We start from the raw sequence: 15,435 nt of genomic DNA, 5'->3' as shown, positions 1-15,435 counted from the left end.
GGACACCTAGTATGGCATGGGATGCAATTTATGTAATTTTAGGGTAGAATGAAACTCTGATCTTTGTCCATCATTCCTATGTGCGTCTTCCTCCCAAACAGCATAGACTTTGGTACCACAGTAGGGTGTGTAAGTGGTCAGTTGGAGTCTTTCTAGTCTAGGGTCTTGTTCTTGAAATCGAGTGTGCTAACTGCATTCTCAGACATAATCTTTAAATGGATAAGAATCAGGAAACCCCTTCAATTCAGAAAGAATAGTTTTCCATCAAAGATAGCTTGTGTGTGACAGTGTTCTTTTCTCCTGTGTCCAGGTATTTTGTGCTGAAAGGGTCTTGTGGTCCAGGTGTGGAGTTTCTGGGTTGAGTGAATGATTGGTGGATGTGCCTTTTCCTTGAATGTTCTTTCTGCACCTGCTTGGAAAGTTCCAGAGAGATCTCTGACCTTGCCTCCTTATCTGCCCTGAAGGAGACAGCCCTCCCTTTCTGAGTCTGTCAAAGCCACTCCACAGGAATGCAGAAGGTGAGAAAACCTCATGCACACCATCCATTCCACTGCCCATTCAGGCTCATGGATCTTCTTCAAGAACATCAACCCACGTGGAACTGAGCTGTCATCCAGTCGTATTTGCCAGGATCTCACATGTTTCTGTTCAGGTGTGCTTGGTTACCAATGATTCTGATTGCCCAGAAGACAAACTCCCTGTCACAACTTTGTAACTGTAGAGTAGAAGTGAACATGATCAATACGTCATTTATAAATATTATCTTCTATCACGGGAAACAATGCCCAAATGAAAATCACCAGACTATTATGATCCTGTTCTGTTCTGTTTTCTTCAGTTATTCTACACGTTATCCTTTGGTACAAAAAGAACCATCCCACAATAAAAAGGTTTGAGATGGTATCCTGTTGGAGAGCATGATGGTGCAATGGAGAATCTTGCTGAATTCAGGCTCCACTGGTTCTGAAGTCAGCTGTGTGTCTTTGGTCATGTTTCTGAGTTCCACTCCATGCTCTGTATGTGGCTGTGGTGACTGTTTTTCAGAATTCATCTCTTGACATGTGGTCTCTCCCTGCAGCCTGTATTAGACCTGCGACGTTTGTCATGAAGTACTCCTGCCAGTGTCAATGTTGATGCCAGGCCCTGGATGCTCCAGGACTGAGCTAACTGAACTGATTTAATTGAGGATTTGGTGGGGGCAGGGTGACCAGAGCAAGGGAGTTGCAGACAGAGGGTGTTCCCCTTATGCTTGTTCCCTCCCTAAAAGTTCTCAGTGACTGGTGGCTAAACCCAGGACCATAAATTCCACCTGTGTCTCCCACATGGAGTGCAGAGGACTCAAGCTCTTGCATCAAATTCTACCTGGCTCCCATGTGCACTGGCCAGGAGTTGCATAGAGGCAAAGCAGCTGGGACTTGAACAGGTGCAGACATGTGGGAGGTCAACATCACAATATATGCCCCCAGAAACATGTCATTGAATTTCACTTTTTTTTAAAATAAATTTTTTATTTAATTCTCTTTATATATATATATATATATATATATATATATATATATATATATATATATTTTAATAATCTTACTTAGTTAATTAGGATACAAAGGGTCAAGGGCTACAGGGTGAAAGTGGGTAATACCATTGTTTCCACACTAATATTATCATTTTTCCCTGTATCTGGGGTCAGAGGAGAAACAAAGGGAAAAGCCCTACCCAACCTCCCATCCATCCCAGATCCCCAACGGGAGGCACGCTCAGAGGGTCCTGCTCAAACAGTTTTGATAGTCCATCAGTTTTGGATTGCTGCCAATCTCGCAGTTCCAACCGCAATGAAACCTATTATATGGATATTCTGAAGTGCCCGTATGTACGTGTGTGTGTGTATTTCTGTGTTTTTGTGTGTGAAATGTAATGTGTATGACTACAGTTATAACAGTATAACCATGTCTTGATGAAGAGAATACTTATCAGGCATTATACCATTTGTTCCAGCTACATAAATGTGTGCTCCTACTTGAGGAATTCAACGATAATTCATGCAATTTGTTTCTCTTTCTTGCATCTAATCTCAGTTTAACCAATATAAAGAAGATAGTGATTATCGATTTCATGGAATGTGTGAATTTTTCTGTTTATTTAGTGAAATTAATTCTTCCCCTGTTGAATATATATATAAACATATGAAATAGTTTTGAGTTTTAGTTCGTTCTAAATTTTTATTAACTTTCATAGACACGATTACAAGGGAACCATCCTGCCTTCCCTCCCTTATTTCCCCAGTTCAATTCTCTTCATTCCATCTTTCCTTTTTTCCTTAATATTTAAACAAAAATGTGTTCTCACTCTCCTCTATAGTCACCAGCTTAGTGTACCACTAATCATCATATTCAACAAGTAAAACATGAGAAAATAACACAACTTCCCAGGAGTAGAAACAACAATCCAATCTCAACATGCTGTTTCCATTTCTACATTATTTTTGTATTCAGCAATAAATACAACATAGTAGGAGAAACACGTGATAATTGCCTTAGGGGAACTGGCCTGTCTCACTAAACAAAATATTTTAAGGTGAGGAGCTAAATGGCAGCTATTTGTGATTGCAGCAGAGCAGGATAAGGAGAGAGAGGATTCACCTGGGTCCATCATTGTCTTTTGGGAAACACCTGCTTTCTGTCATGGCCAGCAGCCCAGGGCCAGCAGGTGCTTAGTGGTCAGGGAACTGCCTAATGAGTAGGTGCCAGGAGCTGTAAGTAGCTCCTCTACTATGGTACCTCATACTGTGCATCCTTGGGTTAGAAGCAGCCTGCTTGTTGCATTTGGGGTCCTGAGTCTGGCTCAGGGACCAGAGCTTCCCTCTTTCCCTCTGCTGTGCCTGGGATGAAGCTTGAGTCTCCAGCATCCACCATCCAGGGAGGAATTCGAGCATTCATACAGCCACTTTAGTCATACAGTTGCCATGCAGGTGAGCTTGGTAGATACTGCGGGAGGGGTCCCAGGCTGTGGACACAGACAGCTTTCCCTGGGGTTAACCAAGAACAGAACAAACCTAACCAACACCTGGGATAGGTCTGTGGTGGTGACGGCTACACTTAGGTATTGAATGCGTCGGTCAGTGATTATCAAACATGAGGGAAATTTTGGATCTCCTAGGGCAATGTCTGTTGTTTTTGAATAAATAACAGCAAGAAAAGATCAATTCTAATAGAAAGTGAGTGTCTTAAACACCCTAGAGTAGGAGTCAACTTTAGAGCAATTGGAGAGCTGGGGGAACAGAGAAGGGATTTTCTGTATGGAGGGACATGTGGTAGAGTGAAGTAATATTACATTTGCAGTGTGAAGGGATTTTGGTTGTCCAACACATGAAATGGATTACAGAGGGGGTATCACAATCCCTGGCCTGGAATAGCCTCTGCAGACTGAGTCACCACCCTGCACATTCAGGCAGTGAAGAGTTGCTATAACCAACTGTCCCAGTATTGACAGAAAAGGTCCAGGAGAGGGGAATTGTTTGAAAGAAATCCTGGTAGTAGCAGCTGCTGGAACTCACACATCTCAGGGTCTTCTGTTTTCTCTCACTGTGCTCTTACATGACTTAGTGTTATCTTAATCATACAGTAAGTACAGCTCTATCAATGACACCTGCTTGACAATCATTGCATCACCTGTGAGTTGGATACACTCAAGGCTTTCCCGTCACTCTCATTTTTCCCCTGCAATTTCAGCACTTTCCTGGTGTGCTGTCAGATGAGAGAGGTTTATTCCTGTGCTTATTGACTTCTTACCTACAAAGATTGGCCATTGTTGACAGCTTTCTTTCTTTCTTCCATGGAGTACGCTGATGCATACTTGAGTTTATTTCAGTACGTTGAAAAATATATTTACATGGTAGATTGGAATGCTTCAAAAAGTCTGATGCAAAAATATGTCTTAATCCATACTTATGAGAGGCCATCAAAATTTGAACAACTCTATTTTAAAAAATGCACAAAAATAAGTGAAGCTTTTATCTGCATTTGTAAGACATTTTGATGAACCTTTAGTAGAATGTAAGATGTGTGACAGCCTTGTATTTTTTGTTGCCAAAGTCATTAACTCATCCTGGGTTCCAGACCCATGTATATTAAATTAAGTCTTAGTAAGTCAGTTTTATGTGTATTTCCAGCCTACTCCATGCTGAGTCTTTCTTATCATTTGGCATCCTTTGTGATTCCTCTTTGCTTAACATGATTGAGTTGTTTGCTCACAATCATATCACTTCCGCCTTCTCTTGTTCCATGTGTGTGAGGATCACTTTATTTCATAATGAGACCTGTATCTCCTTAACTCTTAAGATACATGGAACCCCAAGTTATACACCGCCTCTTCCCCTTATCGTTCCTTCATGCATTCAATTGTAAAATCAATACTGAGTATGTAACCTTTGATGAATAAATATTACTCAACTGGTCAAAAAATATATCATTATATGTGAGAAGCATTTAATGATGTAGGGAAGCATTGAGGGTAGAAAGGAATGATTGGTTAGTGATCTTACTTGGAAGGACCAAAAATTAGTAAGAAGATATCTGTAATTCTGGGAATTTCCAATGGGAAAACAAAAATTTCAGATTTCTGCTGTGTTGGTTACATCTGTATTTTATTAATATGATTCAGGTCCAACTACTTCTTGACAGTGACCTGTACTACATGAAACTGAGCAACCAAACTCAGCTTTCAGAATTTCTTCTCCTGGGATTCTCAGAGGACCCAGCCCTGCAGCCTATTATCTTTGAGTTGTTCCTCTCCATGTATGTGATCTGTGTCACTGGGAACCTGCTCATTGTCCTGGCCATCTTGTCAGACACCCACCTCCACACGCCCATGTATTTCTTTCTCGCCAATCTGTCATTCTCTGATATCTGCTTCACCTCCACCACCATCCCCAAGATGCTGGTGAACATCCAGACACAGAGCCAAGCCATCAGCTATGCAGGCTGCATCACACAGATGTGCTTCATAATCTTTGCAACATTAGGTGACTTTCTCCTGGCTGTAATGGCCTATGACCTGTTTGTGGCCATCTGTCACCCCCTGCGCTACATAGTCATCATGAACTCCCATTTCTGCGTGCAGCTGATTCTGCTATGCTGGGTCATTGGGTCCTAAATGCCCTGATGCAGAGCTTACTGGTGCTGAGGCTGAGCTTCTGCACACACCTAGAAATCCCTCACTTTTTCTGTGAGTTGAATCAGGTGGTCCACATGGCTTGTTCTGACACCTTTCTCAATGACCTCATGATGTATCTTGCAGCTGTGCTGCTGGGAGCAGGTCCCCTGTCTGGGAACCTGTACTCCTACTCCAAGATCTCCTCCTCCATCTGTGCAATTTCATCCACTCAGGGCAGGTATAAAGCCTTTTCCACCTGTGCCTCTCACCTCTTGACCATCTCCCTATTTTATGGCACAACCATGGGTGTGTACCTCAGTGCCAGTGCTGTCCCAAGGTCAGCCATAACTACAGCAGCCTTGGTGATGTACACCGTGGTCACCCCCATGCGGAACCCCTTCATCTACAGCCTGAGGAACACAGTCATGAAGAGGGCTATAAAAAGACTATGACTCCATAAATAATAATGGAACTCACGGTGTTGGTTCTGAGCAGTGTCAGTGACTTCATGCCTCAAGCCTCACGGTCAGACACTATGATGCATTTATCAGAGGAGGAGGCAGAGTTTGATTAATCTGTTCACGGTCCTTTTTTTAATGACTAATTCTTCTGCGTACATTGCAGATGAATGACTCATTGCATTGCACTGTGTGTTATCTTGTAGTTTGATACTCATCATTTACTTTAACTTATCTTTAAGACTATGATTAAACATTTAAATATCATGATTGTTGAAAAACTAAAGGAAGAGATGACGGAGGCAGAGAAATATGACTAATTTTTTAGAATTTTATTTAGGAAATACATTAAACTTGTTCTTTTAATATCCATAAAAGGTTTGAAAATAAAGCTTTAAAAATAATAAGAATATCCCCATCCATTTGTTAAACTCATGTAATTCAATATTGCTATTTTTAGTGCTAGGATAGAATTTTGGCAAAACTCTTGTGACTTCATTGGAGTTCTGAGAAATCATCCTATTACTGGTGGGATGATAAGTTATCAGAAATCTGTCCTTGTTCTAATTTTTGCCATGAGGCATTTCTGGAAGGTGAGACACTGTCAGTTTATGGTTGTTTTCAACAACTTTCACAAGCCACCTATCATTACTAAATAAGACTTTGAATCTGCAGCATCCACCATCCAGGCAGAAATTTGGGCATTCATCCAGACACTTTAGTCATACAGTTGCCATGCAGGTGAGCTTGGTAGTCACTACAGGAGGGATCCCAGACTGTGGACACAAACAGCTTTTGTCCTACCTGTGGTAGTCGGATATGTTATCAGAAAACTGTTCCTGTAATTTTCCCATGAGTTCTGGAAGGTGATATATTGTCAGTTTATGGCTGTTTTCACTACCTCTCACAAGCCAGCTATCATTACTTAATAAGACTTAAAATATACATGCAGAAAATCATGTGGAAGTTTATTGAAACTGAAATACAAACAACATGGGAATCTAATGATCTCAGTGACATACATTTACACATAACCCAATGAATGTTGTTTACATGTCGGATTTTTAGACATGCCACACTGTTTCTGACACATGTGTAGGAACCTTCATGAAAATGTGACGCAGCTGATTCAGCTAATGCTTGTGATGCCAAGAACCCACATGGAAGCAACTGAGTCCCAGCATTCCCCTTCTGATCCACTCCTGGAGAATGCATCTGGGAATGCTGCGGATGTATGGATACCTGTCACCCAGCTGGGAGACCAGGATGAAGCTCCTGGCTTCATGGGGGCCCAGCCCTGGCCATCACGGACAATTAGGAGTGAGCCAGCTGATGGAAGATCTCTCCATGTCTCATTCTCTCCCTCTCACTCTCTCAGTCTTTTTGTATTTAAAATAATCCTCTCTAAAAATATGACACTAAGATCGTAAGACAGCAGATTTTTTATACTTTGGCAACTAAACCAAAATAGCTCTCATCTTTCATTTTTAACTTTCTGTAGATATTGCAATGCCATTTTCTGGCAGTATAGTATGAATTCAATTTTTTTAAAAATCTTAGTTTCCTTTGTCAAAAAATATCAAAAGCTTACAATATATGGAACCAAACTTTGAAAAAATTCTGTACCTAAAACAAACATAACAACAAAAAGAAAACTATACATAAACATGCAAAATATTTTTAACAGGGTTATCTTGCCTGTTTTAAATATTTATTTTTCTTTCTATAGAACTAGAAAAAAAGTGAGGGAATGAATGAGAGTTAGAGTGAAAGTGACAGAGAGAGAAAGAGAGAGAGCGAGAAAGAGCGAGAAAGAGAGTTCCTACATGGTCATAACACCTGAAACTAAACCAGGTCAAACCACATGAAGGCAGAGGCAGAAACATGCAAGCCATCTTCCACCACATTCTCAAGCACATTACAAGGACAAGGGAGCACAACTGCGTAGACTGCCTTGTCCCTAGCAAGTATTACAGTGCTGGGAGCAAAGCAACTAGCAGCTGGTGGGCATTCTGGGCTTGGTTAATACCAAATCTGTGTTAACTATCCCACTGTGAAAATAGAGGGTTTTTTTCTTGCTTGCTTTTTTAAACAATAGATGGAGAAACTGGGGACCTCGAGGCTGAGACATGCCACCAAGGCTCCAGGCAGACGGCTTCAGAAGGAGGTCTGGGTATATATTGGAGTAGGAGTGACTGAGTGCATGTTGGAAAGGGGAAGAACAAATTCTGGGGTCTTCCACAGCCTGGGTCACTGCACTAGCAGAAAGACAGGTAAGCTGGAAGAGTTTAGACAGGGAACATGGAGTACATGTAACTGTCTGCGAGTGTCAGAGCAGGGATGGACCATGTGAGAATAGGCCACAGCACCCACGACAATGCAAAAGAACTGAATTTGGGGGTGATTCTCTAATAGAGGTGTATGCTTGCTTCTGTGGGACTACAGCCCAAGCTGGTTTACATGGAGAGCTGGGGATGGTGACAGGCCAAGGCAGGATGGACAACAAAGCTTAACTGACTAGAAACCACCTAAAGTTTTGGTCCATTGTCCAGCGGCTAAAGTCCTCACCTCACACACAACAGGATTCCATATGGGCAACAGTTCTAATCCCAGCTGCCCCAATTCCCATCCAGTTCCTACTTGTGATCCTAGAGGGTGAGCAGTCAAGGATGGCCCAAGGCCTTGGGACACTGCAACTGCATGAGAGAACCAGTGGAGGCTCCTGGAACATGGCTTCCCCCTTCGCATTGGTGCAGCTCCACAATGGGGAGAAAATCTTTCTCTCTGTCTCTTCTCCTTTCTGCATATCTGACTTTCCAATAAAAATAAAATAAATATTGAAAAATACAACAACCCCCCTGACACTCATTGGAGCTGTTATTGCAAAAGGAACAAGTGCGGCCAGCACATGCAAGGTCCTGGGCTGAGGGCAGATAATGCCAAACAGGGTTGCTGCCGTGCTGGCACGTTTGAGAACCAGGCTGTGAACAGGCCTGGTGGCCAAATTTGGGAAACGCCCTGCAAGTCTGTAGTTCCCCATGGGGAGCACAGAGGCTATAGTTGGAGGCAGGTCAGCCCAGGCAAGTCTGCAGCGTACATCAACATTTGTGTGGGACAGACCTGAGGGCACATGATGGCACACAGGACAGCCTGGATAGAATGTGGGCTGTGCCCAGCTAGGAAGGGCTGCAATATCTGCTACCGAAGATGAGACTGTGGGTGTGCCATGTAGGGTTGGCTTGAACTCCTGCCAAAACACAGGGGTCCTGTGGTTCAGAACGTGCCTAGTAGGGGAAATTTTCACACTCCGTTGCTGGGTTGTCGCTCTCAGTAGTGAATGTGAGACACAGGGTTATGTGAAGACCAGATTGGGCAATACTACAGCACCTGTCACCATGTAGGTAGGCTGGTCTCGGTGCGTACAGTCTGGAATAGGCCCCAGGACACTGCTATTTGCATGAGCCATCCTTTGATGACGTGCTCACCATCCCCTGCTGACCCAGATGAGTTGGCTGTCATGTCTCCATGATGTCCACTACTCAGGCACCAGCAACAGAGGAGACACAGTCCCAATACCTGCACTCTAGAGTTAGACTCCAGTGATCCATTTGGAAAGTCCTGAAAAAACTCACCTGGAGTGACCTCAGACTTGAGTCTTGAGTGCACTGGCCAGGGCAGGGTCAGATTCAGTCCATCACCTACACCAGGCAACAAATATACTGGTGCCTAAATCCAGGTAACACATGAACTGATGGGTGCTATGGCCGAGCAATAGGTAAAGCATGGCAGGGAAGTGCGCACAGTTTCCCTTGCCAGGCATGTTCCCAGCACCAGATCTTGGACCTACCAATGACAAATGCAATCCTGGCTGACATGACTCACATCTAATCCTGGCACTTGTCAGCTGGGCTGTGGCCTAGCTCAGCTGGTCTGCACCCATTCAGGCTCTTGTGTTTGCCAGTGAATATGGTGCCAGCCCAACCAGTATCACACCCTGACTGCCCCAACCCTAATCCTACCTCTCTCACTCACCAGTGGATGCAGCATCTAGCAAGGGAGTCTCCCAAGTTACCCTTCCAGGCCTACTCTTAGCCCCATGTCTTGTGTGTGCCAGCTGGTTTTACAGCCCATTCTAAGATGTCCCCATCTTGTTGACCAGGATTGAGCTCCTGGGGTCATGAAGGCCCAGCCCTGGCTATCATGGCCCATGGGGAGGGAGCCACCTGAAGGAAGGTATCTCTCCCTCCCGTTCACTCTCTCTGTCTTTAAAATGATCTTTAAAAATATGACACAAATAAAATAAAATATTGCTTCTTCGACAGTGCTTCTCTTTTACATGGACAACTAAATGAAATTAGTACTCATCTTTCATTTTTAGATTCATGAAGACATTTCAGAAGCACTTTTGTGCACCCTAATATCAATTCAATATTTTTGTAAAATATTACTCTCCTGGGCCCAGCATGGTAGGTCAGTGGCTAAAGTCCTCAACTTACATTCGCAGGGATCCCATATGGGCGCTAGTTCTAATCATGACAGGCCTTATTTCCCATCCAGCTCCCTGATTGTGGCCTGGGAAAGCAGTTGAGGATGGCCCAAAGCTTTGGGACCCTGAACCTGTGTGGATACCTGGAAGGGGACCTTGGCTCCTGGCGTCAGATTGTCACTGCTCCATCAGTTATGGCTACTTTGGAAGTGAGTCAACAGACAAAAGAGCTTTTCCTCAGTCTCTCCTCATCTCTGTAAATCTGACTTTGCAATAAAATAATACATAAATTTAAATATATACAAATATATATTAGTTTCCTTTATCAAAACTCTTCAAAAGGTTTTGTTTCAAACCTTGCCAAACTTTGAGCAAAATGTGTATACCTTAAAAAGAGGCATAGAGACACACAGAAACTCAGACACACAGCTACCCATAGATTTTAAAATATTTTTAACCAGGGTTTCCTTGCCTGTGTTAAATATTTATTTTTTTTTTAATTTAAAGAGTGAGAGAGAAAAAGGGTTAGACAGAGTGAAAGAGAGAGAGAGAAAAAGAGAGATCTCTTGTTCTCTATGTGGTCATAATAGCGGAAACAACACCAGGTCAAAGCACATGGATGGCAGAGGACCAAACTTGCAAGCCATCTTCCACCACATTCTCAGGCATGTAACAACGACAATGGGTCTGACAAGGAGCACAACTGCCTAGACTGCCATGTCTCTAGGTAAATATTACAGTGCTGGGAGAAAAGCAACTAGCAGGTGGTGGGCATTCTGGGCCTGGTTAATGCCAAATCTGTGCTAACTAGACCACTATGCCAGCATATGTATTTATTCCTTTTTTGTTTAAATGATAAGTGGAGAAGCTGGGAAACTCCACATGTTCTTAGTCCCCAGGAGGTTGGTTGCAGTTTGCCTGGGGAAGAGTTGCATACATATTGGAGCAGGAGTGCCTGAGGGCATGTTGGACAGGGAAGAATGACTTCTAGGGTTGTAAAACAACTTGGCCACCGTTACCAGCAGGAAGACGGTTAAAATGGAATGGTTTGAACAGGAAAAACCAGAGGGTATATCTGCGTCAGGCCAAGGCACTGCCCACATGGGAGACCTGCACTGGACTTAATAGCAACAACTGCTGCCTGCTGGTCCATAAAGGTCTAGTGAAAGTGTACATACCTGGCTGGTCTAGCCCACAGTAGATCTCTGTAAGTGTCAGAGCAGGGATGGGCCACATGTGGAGGGAGCACAGCTACCACCAGAATGCAAAAGAATTGGATTTGGAGGTGGATTCTCTAGCAGATTATGGGCTCACTTCTGTGGGATCACAGCACCTGCTGCTTTACATAGAGAGCTAGAGGTGGAGAAGGCCAAGACAGGTTGGACCACAAACTATTCTGAACAGAACCAACTGACACTCATGGGAGCTGGGACATGAGGAGACAAATTGGGACCAGCACATGCAAGGGGCAGGACTAAGAACAGATCATGCCAAGCAGAACCACTGCCACCACTGGCACATGTGAAATGCTGGGCTGGGAACAGGCCTCGTAGCACATCATAGGGAACTTCCCTACAAGTCTGCATCAGAATTGGAGCATCGGAATTGGGGCTAGAGGCAGGTCAGTACAGGCAAGTCTGCAGCATGCATCAGCATTTGTTTGGGTCAAGCCTGATCACATGCTAGCACACAAGAGAGCCTGGACAGGATGTGTGCTATGCCCAGCTGAACAGAGTCCATGGATGTGCTAGGTTCAGTTTGGTTGAAGCTCTTGCCAACACACACAAGACCCAGGAAATTGTAACAGGCCTAATAGGGAAACTCTGGGGACATCCTTGCTGGGCTAAAACTCACACTAGTGAGTGTGAGATTCAGGATTGTATGTAGACCATGCTGGGCAAGGCCACTGCACCCACCAGCATGCATCTGGGCTGGTCTGGGGAAAGGTCTGTCTGGGATAGGACCCAGCACCCACTAGTGCTTACAGAGGCCATACTCTGAGGACACATTCAACATCTCATGCTGGCCTACAAGAGCTGGCTACAATATATCCCATGATATCCACAACTCAGGTATCAGCAACTGAGGAGCCCCAACAACTGCACTCCAGGGTTAGAGTCCAGTGAGCTAGTTGGGGAGTTCTCCAAGAAGCCTCACCCAGGATGAGGTTTGATTCTTGTGTACATTAGCCAGGACAGGCTCAATTTAGTCTATCACCTGGACCAGGCCATGGACATACTGGTGCCCAACCTCAGTTCACATGTGAACTACTGGATGCTGTGACCCAACAAGAGGTACATCCTGGCAGGGAAGTGCCTACAGTTTCCCTTGTTAGGCATGTTCCCAGCACCAGATCTTGGACCTACCGGAGGCTTCTACTATCCTGGCTGACATGACTCACATCTAATCCTGGCACTTGTCAGCTGGGCTGTGGCCTAGCTCAGCTGGCCTGCACCCTTGAAGGCTCTTGTGTTTGCCAGTGAATATGGTAGCCAGCCCAGCCAGTCACACACCCTGACTGCCCCAACCCCAATCCAGCTCTCTCACTCACCAGTGGAAGCAGCAGCCAGTAAGAGAGTCTGCAAAGCTACCCTGCCAGGGGTACTCTTAGCCCCATGTCTTACGTGTGTCAGCAGGTGATATAGGCCTGTCTGAGATGGCCCAATTCAATAGTGTGATTTTACTTCCATTTCTTAACACATATTTGCTTATTTAAATTAATTATCCTAAAAAGACATTTGAAAAATATTTTCATTTCTGTGGGTTTATGAGAACTAATATGTGTGAACATTGTATTTGCATCTCCTTAAGCATCATCATATGTAAGCATTGAGAAACATAACTAATTCTTTTTGAAATATTTAGTAAATTATTGTTAGCTAGGTCATAATATGTTAACTACAATGTGTTTGTCACAGGCTTAGCACACAACTAACCATCAAATTCAGTAAGTAAAAACTGAGAGAAATCAGTTTTCTGGGAGTAGAAACAACAATCAAATCTCAGGATGCTTTTTCCATTTCTACATTATTTTTGTATTCAGCATTAACTACATCTAACTAGGAGGAAGACATGGTACTTGTCTTTAGGAACTGGTTTTTCTCACTAAGCAAAACTTTTGAAAGTGAGGAACTAAATGGCAGCTATTTGCTGCAGAGAGAGGATTCACCTGAGTCCATCATGGTCTCTTGGGAAACACCTGCAAGAACACGGTTTTCTGTCATGGCCAGTTTCCCTTGGGGCCAGCAGGTGCTTAGAGGTCAGGGAGCTGTCTAATGAGCAGGTGCCAGGAGCTGTAAGTAGCTCCTCTGCTGTGTTCCCTCAGACTGTGCAACCTTGGGCTAGAAGCAGCCTGCTGGTTGCATTTGCTTCCTGAGTCTTTCTCAGGGACCAGAGCTTTCCTCCTTCCCTCTGCTGTGCCTGGGACAGAGTTTTAGTCTCCAGCATCCACCATCCAGCAAGGAATTTGGGCATTCATAAACACTTTTCACCCACAGTTTCCATGCAGGTGAGCCTGACAGTCATGACATGAGGGGTCCCAGGCTGTGGACACAGAGAGCTTTCCCTGGGATGAAGCAAGAACTGAGTTAACCTAGCTAGCACCTCCAGGAAGGTCTGGACTTCTTTTGTATTTAACCATTGAATGCATTTTTAGTGATTATCGAAGGGGAGGAAAATGTGGGATCTCCTAGGGCAATGATCATTGAAGGTACTGAAAAGAAGTTATGAAACGATTAATTCTAGTAGATGATGGGAGGCGTAAGTTGCCTAGGGTACCTATAGCCAACTTGGCAGCATTTGGACATCTGGCGCAGTAGAGGAGAAATTTTCCATGTGGAGGGACACATGATGGAGAAAAGTCGTATCACTTTTCCAGTGCAAGGGAGCTTGGTTATTTATCACATGAAACTGATTAAAGACAGGGTGATCACAACCCCTGGCCCTGGAAATACTTCTGCAGACTGGAACACCATACTACACATTCAGGTTGTGAATTAAGAGGGGGTTTAACAGACTATCCTAGTATTTACAGGAAAGGGCCAGCAGAGAGTAAAAGTTTGCATGGAAATCCTGATGGCAGCAGTTACTGGAACACTCACGTGTCAGGGTCTTCTGTCTTCTCTCACACACTGCTCTCACTTGACTTAATGCTAACTTAATGATGCAGTAACAAGAATTCTTTCAAAGACACCTGCAGCATAGTTATTACATCATTTGCCTGTCGGATACACATGATGGTTTCCAGCCACTTGTCTTTTCTCAACACTTCCAATGCTTTCCTGGTGTGCTACCAGGTGAGAGAGTTTTATTTCTCTGTTGTCTTCTTAACCTACAAAGATTGGCCATTGTCAACACCTTATTTTCTGCCATAGAGTCCTTTGATGTGTACTGAAGTGTACTTCAGTGCTATAAAAATGTATTAAGAAAGTAAGTTGTTATGCTGCAAAATGTCTGACACAAAAATATCTTAATCCATACTTAGAAGAAGCCATCAAGATTTGGAGAACTCTATTTTGCAAAAGCTATGCACAAAAATAATGTAGCTGTTAGATGCATTTCCCCATTTATTTCAGTGGAGCTTTTCAGTGAAAGTTAAGAGGACACATAAAAGCTTATATTTTTCTGTTGTCAAAATCATAAACACACCTTAGGTTCAAACCAAACTGTTATTAATTCTGCAAAAATTTGTTGATGCAAACTGAGTCTTAAAAAGTCAGTCTCTCTCTATACATGTGTGTATAAGATATATATGTATATATATATGTGTGTATATCTTATACACACATGTATAGAGAGAGACAGAACAACCTGCTTCAAGTTAAGCTTTTCTTATCATTTGACATGCTTTGTGATTCCTCTTTGTTTAGCATGATTGAGTGATTTACTCAAAGTCATAACACCTCTGCCTTTAGTTGTACCATGTGGTTGAAGATCATTTTATCTTTAATAAGCAGAATTGAATCCCATCATCACTTAAGATTCTTGGAACCACACACCCTCCCCTGGTTTCTAGTTCATGTGTGTAATTTGAAATTCAATGGTGAGTTGATAACTACTGAGGAAAAGATGTTTCTCCACTGGTCAAAGAATACTGCATTATATGTTTGAACTATTTGAATTAGTGAAATATTGAGTGTGGGACTGAATTCTAATTCAGGGATCCCACTGTGAAGGAACAATTTGGACCGGAGCAATCTTGAAATGAGCGATGCACATTCTGAAAAGAAAACATGCATTTTGAATTTCAGCATGTGAAATAGACTTGGTTATAACCAATACACTTGGTTAAGTCTATTGTGAATGAGTATGATTCTGGTTAAACTACTTTTTCCAGATAGTGAA

At 43.2% G+C, this 15,435-nt stretch overlaps 1 pseudogene; it reads left to right on the top strand.

The window, feature by feature from the left end:
* The first annotated feature begins 4,689 nt into the window (after window positions 1–4,689).
* LOC101532836 (olfactory receptor 7A10-like) lies at window positions 4,690–5,600 on the top strand (annotated as a pseudogene).
* The last annotated feature ends 9,835 nt before the right edge of the window (window positions 5,601–15,435 follow it).

Source organism: Ochotona princeps, chromosome 20 (assembly GCF_030435755.1).
Source record: "Ochotona princeps isolate mOchPri1 chromosome 20, mOchPri1.hap1, whole genome shotgun sequence".
Taxonomy (NCBI): domain Eukaryota; kingdom Metazoa; phylum Chordata; class Mammalia; order Lagomorpha; family Ochotonidae; genus Ochotona; species Ochotona princeps.
Note: the sequence above shows the minus strand (reverse complement) of the source record. Positions and strands in the feature narration are given on the sequence as shown.